Raw genomic sequence first — 16,396 nt, forward strand, 5'->3', positions numbered from 1 at the left:
ATCTAGTCCATATTGAAAACACTTCTAGTTTGGGAGAATCTACCATAGCTTGGGCTTTCTTATATAGCCTTCAAAACTATTGTTCTCTCCATGCTATGAGAAAATGACCCTAGCAGAGGACACAGTTCACACAGAAGGAAAAAAAATGTTGCTTTCTCACTTAGATTGTAAGCTTCTTAAGGGCAGGGACTATGTCTTATACTTCTGTGAGAGAGTTGACCTATGCACCTAGTTTTCAGTGGCAGAATCAATTGAGAAAAGCTTGGGGTTTTTTTTGGTTTCATATTTGTTTCCATGGTTTCACTTCAAATTTTTATTAACACAGTATAGTGAGGGACATTTTTCCCTATCATTTTTGCAAGAAGTCACCACAGTCTAGTTTCACAAAGTTTCCTGTTTGCCAGTGAGAATGCACAGTCCTGCCTAGACTTAACATTATATTTAGACTAAGAATGTATAAGAAAATATGTGGGAAATCTTGAACAGATGAAAATAATTATTATTAGAAAACAAATTGCTCATGGTCCCATAGCTAGTCTGTGCCAGGGTCACGACTTGAAACCAAGCCCTACAACTCAAAGACCAGCCCATTACTACATGACATCATTAATCAAGGCCTTTTATATTAGGGCAGAAAGTTGCAGAGCTGAATTTATCGTCATTCACTGAGGTTTGACACTTAAAGTTCCCTATGCCTGCGAAGTCATAGATTCTGGCTTTTAGGTGCATTCAATTTTGGACCAATTTTACTATCATTGATATCATGCCCCTTTATTCTTGTGAACATTGGTAAAAGAATGACTCTATATTCTTTTCTAAAACACAGGCTGAATCAAGTCACCTTCCTTCTCAATAAACTCCAGTGGCTCCCTATCACCTCTAGGATCAAATATAAAATCTTCTGTTTGGCTCTCAAAGCTCTTCATAACCTGCCCACACACCTATACATACTTCTTCATCTCTGCCTCCTGGATTCTCTGGATTAAAGTTCTATTTAAAAATATCACCTTCTCCAAGAAGCCTTTCCTAATCCCTCTTACTTCTAGTGCCTTCCTTCTGTTGATAATTGGTACTTATCCTGTATATAGCTTGTCTTGGACTGTCTTTTGCCTTTCCTTGTATCCCATATATACCTGAGAGTAGGTGCTTAATAATTGTTGACTGACTTACTGAGTCATTTATTATTCCTTTAAGAATGACTTTGCTCCTTACAGAATCAGCAGAACCTTGAAGGCAAGGGTCTTAATAATAGTAATTACTATAATATCAAATATTATAAACATTATTTGTTATATAATAATTACTATCATCATTGGTAGCATTTATGTAGCATCTTAATGTTTTTGAAGTGCTCTTTGAAGTATTATCTCATTTTATCCTCATAGAAATCCTGGGTGATAAAAGCTATTAGTAACCAACTTTTTTTGTTTGTTCAGTTGTTTCTGTCATGCCAGATTCTTCATGACCCCATCTGGGTTTCATGAAATAAGATCATATATTAAAAGCACTTTGCAGACCACAAAGTGTTATCTAGATGTCAACTCTGATAGTGTTAATAGTATAAAGCAAGATCACCAGAATAATACGGCTTCATGAATTTAATAAAGTCAAAGTGGTTGAAATAAGCTACAGCCTAATTGCACTAGAGTTTCCCAGAAGAATGTCCATATTTCCTACCTGCACAATCAAGTCAGCATTTGAGGGAGGTTATTATATTGCCAATGTGATACCCACAGTGGCTGCTATGAATATGCTGGTGTATTTACAGGTTTGAATCACAAAATATAGCATGCTCTCTTCATTGAAGATGAAATCAAGACATCTACTCAAACACCAGAAAGCCAAATCCAGCATAGTAATAATGAAGTCTGCACACATTAGGAATGCAGGGGGCACCTCCATCCCCAAGCCTTCTGTCTGTCAGGCCTCCCCACAAATGAGGTCCCTCAGGCAAAATGCCCCTCTCTCACCCATGCTAGCTGCTCTGCTTCTCTCTCTTTCCCAGCTCTGACTTCTCTGTCTCACCAACTGGCTTCCTGCTCCACTTCTTCCTGCTGCACCCATTCTGTAAGCTCCTCCCACGACAGGCTCATGTGACTCAGTCTTCCATGTGACTCAGGGGTTCAAAGCAGGTTACATACTGATGGGTGGGAAAGATCTTCCCATTGCATTAACATTACAGTTATCTTGACGCTAATATAAATGAGTGAATAATTTGTCTGAGGATTCAAAATACAAGACAAAGTCCACAGGACACATTTAATTAAAACAAAACAAAACAAACAAAAAACAAAACCTCCTAAGCTCATTTCAATAGTAAGAAACATGGAGAATATTTATTGCTGGTTGACTAATTTGTTTGAGATTATGGCTCCTTCCACATTTTCATATGAAAAATTTAAATTTTTTTAAGGAGGCATGAAAATCAGCATCTATCACAGATAGAGAACTAGTTTCAAAACCCCCAAAACACTGGAGCTCAAATCTATCTTCTGACATATGGTGACCATGTGACCCTGGGCAAATCATTTAACTTCTCAATGTTCTTGGCTGTTGTTGTTGTTGTGCATCCTTTATATTCAAAGATGACTAATGGCATCACAATGTTGGGGTCAAAGGTACAGTGTGTCTGACTGTGACTAATCAGTCCAATACTAGCTTAGAAGGCCTTACCACAGGTTGAGCACAAATAGTCCATTATAACATTTGGCATGGAGATGTCCCTACGTTCATGAACCTCAAATTTCCTTAGAACTACTACAATTCTGCCTTGTTCATGGGTCATAGCAACTCCTTTGATGCCTGCACACCGTGTGGGACTGTCCTGTGCCAGTGTCTCCCATGTCTCATAGCTGATACTTGCTCCCATGTGTTTTGGAATGATGCTTTCTGCAATGTTGTCAGATGTCTTTGATGAGGGTGAAAATGGCATAAAAGTCAGGTACTTCACTAACGATAAACTATTTAACTTGAAAAAGTTATAAATGAAAAGAAAAGTAGAAAAAGAGTTGATGAGTGGCTTCTTGTTCTCAGATGATTGTTCATTCAGTGCAGCTTCTGAGGTTGAGATGCAACAGAGTGTGCATAAATATTCTGCCTCTTGTGCTGCTTTTAGCCTGACAATCGACACCAAGAAAGCGGAGGTTCTCCACTAGCCTTCAGTCATAAGATCTCTATTTGGAACCATCGGTTATAGCAAAGGAAAAATTTTTAATGCTGTAGATTATTTCACCTACCTTGGCAGTATACTTTCCAAGGATGTCCATATAGATGATGTTTATGCATGCATTCCTACAACTAACTCAGCATTTGTGAAGATCTGAAAGAAAGTGTGGGAGAGAAGAGGTATTAGGCTGCACATAAAACTGAAGATCTGTAAAGCTGTTGTTCTGACTTCACTGTTGTACACCTATAAAACCTGGATGTCTACCAGTGCTGTGCAAGAAAACTGAACCTTTTCCATTTGAATTTTCTCAGGAAGATTCTGCAGATCACCTGGCAAGACAAGGTATCAGACACTGAGGACCTCTCTCAAGCTGAACTGCCAAGCAATCAAACTCTACAGCAGAGATCACAACTCAGATGGGTTGGCCATGTAGTCTTAATGCCAAACTTACATTTACCGGAAGACCATATTAGGGAGAACTCACACAAGACAAGTACTCACAGGGAGGTCAGAAGAAGCAGTATGAGGACACTCTCAAGATCTCTCTGATGTTCTTGTCAATTAAGCCCCAGCTAGGTCATGATTAGTTAGAAAAATGAGTCCCATGAAGTAGCTGCATTATTCAAATTTGCACTGCATATTTCTATTGGAAACATTCCACTGGAAACAATTAACCATATTTTACTTATAACTTCAAATAGTGGGAATTTGAATAAAACTTCATGGGATTCTCACAGGACATATTATTTGCATTAATCAGGAGCTAACTAGAAACAGAGAAGGTGATAACTTACATTGGTAGGGAGTTTCCTCATCCAGGATTTTCCCATCCCAATGAAATCACAGGTCCAGTCTCAATCCCCTGTTCCTTAAAAAATACTGCTGCACACTAAAGAAGTGGGAAATTATGAAGGGAAGTGCTAATGAAGAATATTGGCTGATGACCAAGAGTATGCACTACCCACACAGAAAGCCCTCAGGGTTTAATTTAGCAACCTACGAGCTGTCATTTCTGCTTTAATACTGAGTCTTCTGAGAGAAGAGTGGGAAAATATGTCTTAAGACATATTTCAATCTCTAAGGAGTCTAATAATATAGATACTCCCTCTACCAATGCTGATCATCACTCCTACTGTATCTGTGTATATACTCTTAGATCAATCCTAGAATGACTCTCCCCACCTCCCATTTCCCCATTCTCTACGTCCCTTCATCTCATTCTCACTCGTTCTTCAGTGTTCAATACTGCCTGTCCTGATCACCCCAGCTGGAAGTGACAATTCTTCTTCTTGAACTAAGGAACCATCATTGTGTACATCACCTAGAGGGCATATGAGTGGACCTGGATCAGCGGCCAAGTAGACCTGAATTCAATTCCTGCCTAAAGTACTTATTAGTCAAGTGACCCTGGAACAGCCACTTAATCACCATGTGTCTCATTTTCCTCATCTATAAAATGATATGAGTGACTTGGTGGCACAGAGAATAGCACTGGGTTTGGAATCAGGAAGACTCAACTACATGAATTCAAATTTGGCCTCACACACTTGCTAACTGTTTGATCCTGGGCAAGTCACTCAACCCTAGTTGCCTCAGTTTATCAACTGTAAAATGATCTGGAGAAGGAAATGATAAACCACTCCAGTGTCTCTGCCAAGAAAACCCCAAAATAGGGTCACAGAGAGTTGGACATAACTGAAAACGACTGAACAACAGCAGAAATGTGATTAAGTGCATATACAGTGGGAGCTATCATTTTCTCTTACTGTACTTTGACATTATATCTCATATTATAGTTATTGTTGTCTGTGTTTTCTCTACCCTCTTGGACTCCAAGCTACTTGATGGCAGGGACCATGACTTATTTATCCATCCTTGTACCCCTGGTAGTGTCTGCCACAGTGCTCTTTCTACAGTATAAGTGCTCCATAAATAGGGTCTCTACAAATGAGAAAATCTTGATATAGCATGACTAGAATAACTTAGACAGTCATCTCAAACTCATGGTTCAGATATATTTTCTATTTGCAGAAAAATTCAAAATTTACTCCACGTAATTTATTATGTTATACTCAAAACATCTGTGGAGTAGATAGAGGGTATTTATTATTATTACTATTATTATCGCCAGTTTACAGGTAGGAAAACTAAAGCACAGAAGTTAAGTAGCTTGGCCAAGGTCATGCTGTAAGTTGCTGATAGGGTTCAGACTAGGATAGGGTTTTCTTGACTCTCAACCCAGTCTTTTGATTTAATTGAAAATTTCTTAACCCTTTGAATTTGGTTCCTTAAATGAATATGCACATCAAGAATTCTCAAAATAATGAAAAGATAGAGTATCTTATGGTGTAGAATTTTTATTAAATGTATAGAAAATGATTTAAAAGTACTCACATTTACATCTCTAGATGTCATATTTTATTAATATAGATATCACTGGAATTTTGATAAGTGAGTTTTGTTGGACAGAGATATTTTTTCTAAGTTCATTTAATTATCTTCAAGCTGCCTATACCCTGTTCTGTGAATCAGTTAGAATCATTCTTTTACACTGAAATCCTAGTAATCTTGGGATTACCCTGACATAATTCTGAAGGTTGCACTGAGTTCTGTATGGAGAGCAGATATACAACCCAACCAGGATTCAAATCCTTCCTTGGACAACATGTGACAGCTATGTCATTTAAAATAATATCATGGAAGTTTATTTCTGACATAAAATATTAGTGAGCATGTCTTACACTGTGTAAGCATTCGCATTCTTTGTATTACTGATCTCTCCAAACCCTCTGTGTACCTATTGTTTGAGTCACGAGGACCCTTGAACAGATAGTGAAAGCTTCTTAATTAGCTGCATCGAAGAGGAATGCTAGATGAGGTACAAGATGAGTATAAAAACATTTCCATGTTCCAAGGAAAGCAGTATTCACATTTAAGCCAAATCACTGTTGGGTGACTTTACAGAGCTTTGTTCTCAACTTCAACTTGGCCTTTTTGAGAGCTGGTGAAGGTTATGATGCATATGAACAAGATTCGTCATTATAAATGGAGAACCGTGTCAGGACCAACAAAGGGATTCACAAATTATTAGGCATTCTATTCATCCATGTAGTTATTGTATACAGACATCAAGAGACATTGAGAACGGGCATATTGAAATAGATTGATTAAATAAATTGTTTACCAGCTGAACTCTGATTTCAGGTGGTGTTTACATCTGCGGATGAAAGTTTCATGACTCAAAGCAAAACTAACCTTTAGGCTTTGTGTATTTGGGGGTAGTCATTTGATTGAATTTTAAACAAACTGTTTTGTTTTTCCTTTTAGTTTTTGCCAGATAAACCACATCTCAATCCACTGTTTTATTATTTTTTAGATATGTTAGTGAAGCAAAGCCTAGGACAGAGGTCTTGAATGAAGGCATAGACACTGGGATAAAAGAGACAGGAAAGGTCAGTTGCAGAGAGAAGCAGCCTGAGGAAGTTCGTGCTCTCCGACGGGATGCTATTTGTGGACTTTCGACCGCTCTGCCGTCTCTACCTCCGGCGGATTTAACCCTTAACTCCTGCCCATTGAGATTGGAATTAAAAGTGGGACACCATGAGTGGCTGTAGAGTATTTATTGGAAGGCTAAATCCGGCAGCCTAAGAAAAAGATGTAGAAAGATTCTTTAAAGGATATGGAGGAATAAGAGACATTGATCTGAAGAGAGGCTTTGGGTTTGTGGAATTTGAGGACCCAAGAGATGCTGATGATGCTGTTTATGAACTTGATGGAAAGGAACTCTGCAGTGAGCGGGTTACTATTGAACATGCCAGGGCTCGTTCTCGAGGTAGACAAGGCAGAGAGCGATACTCTGATCGATTTAGTAGCCGTCGTCCCCGAAATGATAGGAGAAATGCCCCACCTGTACGAACAGAAAATCGTCATATAGTTGAGAATTTATCTTCACGAGTCAGCTGGCAGGATCTCAAAGATTTCATGAGGCAAGCTGGGGAAGTAACCTTTGCAGATGCTCATAGACCTAAACTAAATGAAGGGGTGGTTGAGTTTGCCTCTTACAGTGACTTAAACAAAGCTATCGAAAAACTTTCTGGAAAAGAAATAAATGGAAGGAAAATTAAACTGACTGAAGGCAGCAAAAGGCACAGTAGGTCGAGAAGTCGGTCACGTTCCCGCACTGGGAGCTCTTCTAGATCTCGCAGCCGATCTCGTTCCCGTAGCCGCAAGTCTTACAGCAGGTCCAGAAGCTGGAGCCATAGCAAATCCCGATGTGTTAGTAGGTCACCTATGCCTGAGAAGAGCCAGAAACGGGGCTCTTCAAGTAGATCTGAATCTCCAGCATCTGTGGATTGCCAGAGATCCAGATCTAGGTCTAGATCTGTTGACAGTGGCAATTGAACTGTACATAATTTGCTCTAGGGAACCTTTTTTTTTAAAAAAAAAAAAGACAAAAATCAAACCATACTTGCTAAAAATCCTGGTAAGTATGTGCTTTTCTGGGAGAGGGGGTTGGGGGGGGGTCTTGGAAATCTTTGTAGATGTGGACCACCAAGGGTTGTTGAAAACTAAGTGTATTAAATGTCTTTTGATAAGCCTTCTGCTCACATTTTTGTGAATGTCTGAAGTGTATAGTTATGTATGCTCTTTTATAACTAGAGCAGCTTTAATTTTTTTGTACTAAAGAAATAATTTGAATTAAAAAAGGGACAGGAAAAGGCTTGGGAAATTTACATACTATAACATCTAACCTCTTTATAGGGATAATACCTGAAACTGTGATTTTATTGGTAAAGTGAAATTCTAGTGAGGAACTTTATCAGAATTAGGGATTGAGAGTGGACCTATGATTTCATAGATATAGGATATTCCCAGATAAGGAAACTCCCTCTACCAATATTAATTGGCACCCTTTCTGCAACTTATAATTGTACACAGTTGCCTAATGAAATGGTGTCAAACTCAGAAAGAAATGGGAGCCACTAAACTATACATAAAAATACTTGTGAGTACATACTGACCTAGGAAACCACAGAATAACATTGTGTGTCATTCTGTTTTATTAATTTTATTAAAGATTTACGAATTACATCTTAGTGTGGTTTGGGTTGTACTTGGGAATGATATGGGTCATATGCAAGACTTGAGCCTAGGTCATGTTAGGTCTGAAGGCAGCTCTCTATACATTAAGTAAAACAAAATAGATTCAATCTTTTTCACTGGCCTTATTTTCCTGACTGTAAGAGTTTCAGAGGTAAATTTATATTTTTATCACTGACTCATTAAATCTGATTGCTTTAATTCAAGCATTTCCCAAATGAATATATAATTTTGATATGAAATGTTGGAATCTACAAGCTAGGTGGCACTGTAGAATGAGTGCCAAGCCTGAAGTCAGGAAGACTCATCTTCCTAAGTTCAAATCTGGCCTCAGACATTTACTAGCTGTGTGACCCTGGGCAAGTCACTTAACCCGGTTTGCCTTAGTTTCTTCATCTGCAAAATGACCTGGAAAAGGAAATGGCAAACCACCCCAGTATCTTTGCCAAGAAAACTCCAAATGTGGTCATGAAGAGACAGACAAGACTGAAATGACTGAAAAACAAACAAGGAATTCTGAAGAAAAAAAGGAAGAAAAGAAAGAAAGAAAGAAAAAGAAAGTTGTGAGTTAAGAAATCAGTTTTATATTAATATCTGCTGCTAGGAATTTCTTTTTATCTGTCTGAAATATAGAGGAAAGCTTTGATATCTGTGTGTGTGTGTGTGTGTGCATATGTGTAAAATGAAGCCATACCACATAGGGAGTATTGAGGAGTCATTGTGTGGTTTGAAGGGAGATAGAATAGACATTTCTAACCTCTTCTCCCTCTCAACCCTACTCAAAGGGAGACTTTAATTCTTGCCAGGAGGGGAAGTAGGAGATAAAGGCACAGACTGACCATTCCACTCTCTTCAAGGAAAAGGAGAACCAGGCTAACATTATCTCTATCTGCTCCCTTAAATATTGTTAGTCTAGGGGAAATGGGTTTCCCTTGCAAGCTAAATTTCTGATCACTATACATTAATAAGGAGAGAAAGGTCCCAAGCTTTTTATGCAACTCCAACATTTGGCTCCCTTCCCACCAAATACCAGTTCCACAATGAATAGACATATAAATCAACAGCTAAACAGAAATCAGAGAAAGTATACATAGGAGAATATATATGAGGCATTACAAAATGAAGTTCTCCCTTTGAGAGAATATTAACTCAGCTTCACTGAGAGAGAGAATTCCACTTCTCACCCAAGGGGAAATTCACTGAAATCTCTGGTGTAGCAATCAGGGGATAGGGAAATGATAGAGACTGTCAGACCCATTCATGTCAGTTTCTTTCCAGAGTCATATTATTCCTTTAGCAATCTGAAGTGCAGTTGGCATCATCCTTCCTCTCTCAAAGCTGGAAGCTAGAAGCACCGGAAACAATTGCAGAGTATAAATATAGTTAAGAGACTCAAAGAGTCTGAAGAGACTTGAGGAGACTGAAGAGTCTGAAGAGCTCTCCTCTTTCCTGCTCTCCAACTATGTCCTGCCCTTCAGGCAGGCATGGGTCATTGACCTCTATGAATCAACAAAGAGTCTCATACCAATGGGCTGTGGGACTCAGATAACATTCCTCCCCTGGGCCAAAACTCCATGCAGTCTCTCACAAGGATCAGCCAGGACAAGTTAAAAATCTGCAACTATATAATATAAAGACAAGCATCAGTACTTTAAAACAATAAAAACCATTTTCCTGGGGCCTAGGAAACCAACTTTTGATGACTGAAGTAAAAAAATACACAATAATAGTACATGTAGTAGATGTGCCACTATACCAACCATCGCCTGGGAGGATATTACAGCAAGAACATGATTAAGTATATATAGGACAAAACACATGCATTTTTCAAAAGGGCATTCATATTCATAAGTATACAGCAATCAATCCAAAGCAACAAGCATGGCTAACAAAGCAAAATTAGCTAGCAGCAACAACTATCGGTAGGGTTGTCTTTCCTGTAGGAAGCAGCATATATGAAAAACAATTTACAGATGTTGTAGCATGAACATAATACAAAACATAGTCAAATAAAGACAACAGCAAACCGAAAAAAAAGCAAGCATACTGACATGCCATAATTTACATATACAAAAGCAAACACATACATTTACTCATGAGGTACCTTTCACATGGACATTCTCCGTCACCCGGATATACATGTAACTATATTTTCAGGTTTGCCTACAACACTATACCTTAGCCTAGTAATTGAGTCTAATTCTCTTCTCACTAACCAATCTCTCGGCTCCTATAGTAGAGCTAGTAGTGAGTATGAGCTAACCATCAGAATCATTATAAACTTCCATATCTATAAATAGACTGGTAACCATGAACCTTGACTATCAGTATCTTCTTGTTCTATGGGGTAAATCTGTTGTTGTCATTTGTCCTTTACACTTGAAGAGGACCAAAATGATATCACAACATTGGGGTCAATGTACAGTGTGTCTGACCATGGCTGGTCATAAAATACAAACTTGGAGGCTCCAAAACAGGTTGGAGACAAATAGTCTGTATGACAATTTTGGAGAGAATTGTCTCTAAATTTGCACATCTCAGGGGGTGGAGCCAAGATGGCAGCTGGAAAGCAGGGACTTACTTAAGCTCTCACCTAGGTCCCTCCAAGCACCTTTAAAAATGGCTCTGAACAAATTCTAGAGCTGCAGAACCCATGGAATAGCAGAGGGAAGCAGGACTCCAGCCCAGGAAAGCCTGGATGGTCACTGGGAAGGGTCTATCAATGGAGCTGGGAGTGCAGCAGAGCAGAGCTCAGCGTGGGCCACACCAGGACCAACCAGCACAGGAGCTGGGCAGAACAGGCCGTAGGGCTCTGAATCGTTGAGCTGTGGCAGTTACCAGACTTCTCAACCCACAAATGCCAAAGGCAACAGAGAAGGTTAGTGGGAAATAATGCTGGGACAGAATGAAAGTTTGCAGTCGGCCACCTCCCCAGGGGCCGCGCAGGTGGTGCAGCTCTGAGGCTGCTTATAGAGCTACAGCTGCAGTTGCTTCTAGCCCCAGGCCCACCTGGTGGGAGGAATTAAGTAACAGATTAAAGCAGGAGTGCAAAGCCTGCTTTGCCCTGCCTGGATCTTGGCCACAATCCTGGTTGGCAGTTCTTAGGGGAGGAGGAGTGCTGGTGGGGCAGAACTTGCTGTGTAGAAGTAGCTATGAAAACAGCAGCACAGCCCCTCAAGCTTGGGACAAAGTACTCTCTACTCTCCAAGCAGTCATACCCTGACGAAAAGCTCAAGGGTCAAGTAGTTGGCTGGGAACAAGAACAGGCAGCAAAAATGGTCTCAGATTCAGACTCAGACTTTGGAATCTTTTTCTGGTGATGAAGAAGACCAAAACATACGGGCAGAAGAAGTCAACAAAGCCAAAGAACCTACATCAAAAGCCTCCAAGAAAGATACGAATTGGGCTCAGGCCATGGAAGAGCTCAAAAACGATTTGGAAAACTAAGTAAGAGAAGTAGAGGAAAAATTGGGAAGAGAAATGAGAGAGAAATGTGAGAAAACCATGAAAAACAAGTCAAGGACTGGCTAAAGTAGACCAAAAAAAAATGCTGAAGAAAATAACACTTTAAAAAATAGACTAACTCAAATGACAAAAGAGCTCCAAAAAGCCAATGAGGAGAAGAATGCCTTGAAAGGCAGAATTAGCCAAATGGAAAAGGAGGTCCAAAAGACCACTGAAGAAAATACTATCTTAAAAATTAGATTGGAGCAAGTGGAAGCTAGTGACTTTATGAGAAATCAAAATATTCTAAAACAGAACCAAAGGAATGAAAAAATGGAAGACAATGTGAAATATCTCACTGGAAAAACCACTGACCTGGAAAATAGATCCAGGAGAGATAATTAAAAATTATTGGACTACCTGAAAGCCATGATCAAAAAAAGAGCCTAGATATCATCTTTCAAAAAATTATCAAGGAGAACTGCCCTGATATTCTAGAGCTAGAGGGTAAAATAGAAATTGAAAGAATCCACCATTTGCCTCCTCAAAAAGATCCCAAAAAGAAAACTCCTAGGAATCTTGTCACCAAATTCCAGAGTTCTCAGGTGAAGAAGAAAATACTACAAGCAGCCAGAAAGAAACAATTTGAATATTGTGGGAACACAATCAGGATAACACAAAAATTAGCAGCTTCTACATGAAGGGATCAAAGGGCTTAGAATATGATATTCCAGAGGTCAATAGAGCTAGGATTAAAACCAAGAATCACCTACCCAGCAAAACTGAGTATCATGCTCCAAGGTAAAATATGGATTTTCAATAAAATAGAGGACTTTTGGGCTTTCCCAGTAAAAAGACCAGAGCAGAATAGAAAATTTGACTTCCAAACACAAGAATCAAGAGAAGCATGAAAAGGTAAACAAGAAAGAGAAATCATAAGGAACTTACTAAAGTTGAACTGTTTTGTTTACATTCTTACATGGAAAGATGATGTGTGTAATTCAAGAGACCTCAGTATTAGGGTAGCTGAAGGGAATATACAGATAGATAGATAGACAGACAGACGGAAGGCACAGGGTGTGTTGAATATGAAGGGTTAATATCTAAAAAAATAAAAATCAAATTAAGGGATGAGAGAGGAATATATTGAGAGAGGGAGAAAGGGAGAGATAGAATGGGGTAAATTGTGTCATGTAAAAGTGGCAAGGAAAAGCAGTTCTGTAGGAAGGGAAGAGGGGGCAGGTGAGGGGGAATGACTGAATCTTGCTCTCAACAGATTTGACTTGAGGAGGGAATAACATACACACTCAATTAAGTATCATACCCCACAAGAAAAAAAGGATGAAGGGGATAAAAAAATGGGGAATGATAGAAGGGAGGACAGATAGGGGGAGGAGGTAATCAAAACCAAACACTTTTGAAAAGGGACAGGGTCAAGGGAGAAAATTGAATAAAGGAGGACAGGATAGGAGGAAGCAAAATATAGTTGCTATTTCACAACATGAGCATTGTGGAAGGGTTTTGCAGAATAATACATGTGTGGCCTATGTTGAATTGCTTGCCTTCTTAGGGAGGGTGGGTTTGGAGGGAAGAGGGGAGAGAATTTGTACCTCAAAGTTTTAAAAGTAGATGTTCAAAAAAAAGTGCATGCAACTGGGAAATAAGATATACAGGCAATGCGGCATAGAAATCTACCTTGCCCTACAAGAAAGTAAGGGAAAAGGGGATGGGGAGTGGGGAGTGGGGTGATAGAATGGAGGGCTCACTGGGGAATAGGGCAATCAGAATATATGCCATCATGGGGGGGGAGGGTGGAAATGGGGGGAAAATTTGTAATTCAAAATCATATGGAAATCAATTCTGAAAACTAAAAATATTAAATAAGTGATAAAATTTTTAAAAAATTTGTATATCTCAAGTTTTTTTTCAGGTGCTATGTTGAGGTCCTCTGCCCCAACACCCAACTTGGTGGGGTCTGTTACCCACGCCAAGACCCAGGCCTTTGCCTAGCAAAGGGCCTGATCTCGCGGACAATGAATGGGGCAGAAGTCATTGTGACTTATAGTATTAAAGGCCTTGGTTAGAATGAAAAATGTTAAGTATAGACATCTTTTCTGCCCTGGCATTTGTACTGGAGTTGTCAGGCAGCAAACAACATATTGATCATTCCTTGGCCCTTTCTGAAGCCACACTGGCTCTCAAGTAGATGATCATCTTCCAGATGAAGGACCAGATGATTAAGGAGGACTCTGGCAAGAATGCTGCTGGCAATGACCAAGAGATAGACCCCACTCACCCACCACGGTTGTCACCGGACAAAGCATTTCTTTTTCCTTCATATAGATGGACAATAAAGGCATCCTTGATCTCCTGGGGGATAATCTCCTCTAGCCACGTAACTCAGAAGATTTCTGTCAGTTTTTATTCAAACAATGGATCCCTTGCCTTGAAGATCTCTGCTGGAATAGAATCAGCACCAGGCACTTGGCCACACAAGAGGAAACCAGGGGTTTTCAAAGCCTCTTCTTCAGTTGGAAGTTTGACTAGAGAAGGAGTGACTTAAATCTGAGGTAAAGATTCAGTGACTTCAGTATTAGTTGATGATGTTCTGTTGAGAACACTATGGAAATGTTTAGCTCATCTCTCCAGGATCATATCCTTATCAGTGATCAGTATGGCTCTATCAGCCCTGAGTAGTTGATATGCTCCATAAGTCTTTGATCCATAAAAAGCTTCAGGGAATAATAAAAACCCTTTGGATTGTTACTATCAGCATAAAACTGAATTTCATCTGCTTACTTTCTTACTTTCAGATCTACTAACTTACATCTACTTTCATCATTCTTAGAGAGCCAATAATTCTGCATCTCTCTGAGCTTTACTTGAACTTTACTTTTTATGTAGTTAAACACTACATTTTTAGAAATAAGTGAACTATCCTGCTCGTAGATGCTGTAAAGTCCTCATTTTTCATAATAGCTTATGAATTTTCTCATCATTTTCATCAAACCAATCCTGAGGTTTACAAATGCTCTGGCCCAAATAAGTACATGTGGTGCTATACGCCAAACATCTGAATTCTTCCCACTCCTTTTCTTCTCCACTGTTACCAACAGTGTGTTGCCTCAGTTTTCCCTATAAGTCAGCAACAAACTCTTCACACATGGAGAAGTGTTCTAATCTGTTGATTTTGAGCCTTCTAATAGTTGTCATACCTTTTAGCCACCACTTTTGTTGAATATGAATGTTTAGCTTGGTGAGGATAAGTCTATAATCAGTCTAGCACTCTGCCCCACACATTACCTTCATCACTCTCATATCCTGTCTATCTCTTCTCCTTACAATGACATAATCCATTTAATGCCAATATTTGCTGCAAGGGTATATCGATGAAATTCTATTGCATTTTGGTAAATGGAAGACAGTGTGGGTGATTAGTCAGTCACGAGATGCACAAGTCTTCCATTGCTTTTGCTTTTTCCAACTCTAGTCTTTCCAAGAACTCCCAGCTATGCCTGATAGTCTGTGCCTACTCTGGTGTTTAAGTCACCCAGAATTACAAGCTTGTCTTCTTTTGGCACATTGATGATGAGGGCTTGTTATACTGGGAACATATGCATTGATAAAGGTGCAGTGGCACTTTCCTGCAAGTGGTAATTGCATTGTCACAAGTCTGTCATTCATACCTTTTGCAAGGCATACGAGCCTAGATTAGATTAGATCTGATTGCAAAACTTATGCCAGCATCACAGTGCTCTCCAACATTAATGGATGCTACAAAAAATGTGTATCCAGTTCCAACTTTGGTAAGCTGGCCTTCATTTGCCAGTTTTATTTCACTCAGGACTGCCATTTGGATGGAATAGCTACTGAGTTCTCTCACAACAAGAGCTATTCATCTTTCAGGTCTATTTAGATTTCATGTCATCCATAAGCATGTACACGTTCCATGTAGCAATGGTGAGTGGAATCATCTTTGCAAAAGGTTTTGTACATGTTTTTGTGTTTCAACCACAGGGTGGGATCTCTGCCTGCTACAGTAAGCAGACTGAGGTTAAATGAAGCAAATCATTTTAAGGCTTTTTTGCTAGCCCCTTCCTCACGCCAGGACATGAGCAGTGTGGTCCTCATGAAGGCTGCTCATACACCCAGGGGCTTCTGAATCCCACTGTTGCTTCAGTCCAATAAGATGACTCTATGGCCTGGGGGACCTGTGTGTAGGGTTGTGACTACAGCTTGTAGTGTTTCCATATATGCTGCTTCATCACTAGCCAGTTGCCACAGGAATTCAAGGTAGGTAAAATAGTAAGATAGTAAAATAGTTGAATGATAAAAGAGTTGAATATTAAAATAATAAAATTATTGAATAATAAAATGGTACAAATGATGTCTTTTGACTCACACATAAGTTGCATTTTTGTGAGGCAGAGTTGAGTGAAGTCATAAACCTCACTCTCTCTTCCAGAGTCATCAGAGCCCAGTGGTAAGACATAAGTCAAGATGATTGATGATGGCTTTGGATGCAGTGGGTGAACCTTGGCATCTTTGATGTCTGAACAAGCTCTAAGCCCTCCATAGCACCTGCTTCAGCTGCCTTCATGACTGTTGGAACAAATTTTTCTCATCCACCCATTCCACTATGGGAAGTCTTCACATGCTTGGAGTACTAACTCACCTATAAGATTG

General features: G+C 39.5%; 1 pseudogene; it reads left to right on the top strand.

Moving 5' to 3' along the window:
- The first annotated feature begins 6,744 nt into the window (after nt 1–6,744).
- LOC118839154 lies at nt 6,745–7,567 on the top strand (annotated as a pseudogene).
- Nucleotides 7,568–16,396: the final 8,829 nt, after the last annotated feature.

This window comes from Trichosurus vulpecula, chromosome 2 (assembly GCF_011100635.1).
Source record: "Trichosurus vulpecula isolate mTriVul1 chromosome 2, mTriVul1.pri, whole genome shotgun sequence".
Lineage (NCBI taxonomy): Eukaryota > Metazoa > Chordata > Mammalia > Diprotodontia > Phalangeridae > Trichosurus > Trichosurus vulpecula.